The sequence below is a fragment of the Protobothrops mucrosquamatus genome, unplaced genomic scaffold (genome assembly GCF_001527695.2).
Source record: "Protobothrops mucrosquamatus isolate PMUCROS unplaced genomic scaffold, P.Mucros_1.0 scaffold621, whole genome shotgun sequence".
Classification (NCBI taxonomy): Eukaryota; Metazoa; Chordata; class Lepidosauria; order Squamata; family Viperidae; genus Protobothrops; species Protobothrops mucrosquamatus.
This window is the reverse complement of record NW_015386917.1, coordinates 136,982-137,474: the sequence shown is the minus strand read 5'-3', so window position 1 is coordinate 137,474 and position 493 is coordinate 136,982.

Genomic DNA, 493 nt, shown 5'->3' with positions numbered 1-493 from the left:
AAATAATAATAATAATAATAATAATAATAATAATAATAATAATAATAATAATAATAATAATAATAATAATAATAATAATAATAAAGTTGGAAGGGACCTTGGAGGTCATCTAGTCCAACCCCCTGCTCAGGCAGGAAACCCTATCCCATTTCGGACAAATGGCTGTCCAGTCTCTTCTTAAAAACTTCCAGTAGCTCATCCAAGCAAGCGGAATTAATTTGTGTTTCAAGAAAGGGGTTTGTTTTCTGCCTAGCAGAAACTAGGTATATTTCTAGCCTATCGAAAAGAAGGATTAGGAGTGACATGATAGCATCTTCCAATATTTGGGAGACTGCCAGAAAGAAGAGGGGATTGACTTATTCTCTAGGTCCTGAGGGCAGGAGAAGAAACAATGGATGTAAACTAATCAAGGAGAGAAGCAACCTGGAACTAAGTAGAAATTTTCTGACAGTGAGAACAATTAACCAGTGGAACAGCTTGCCACCAGAAGTTG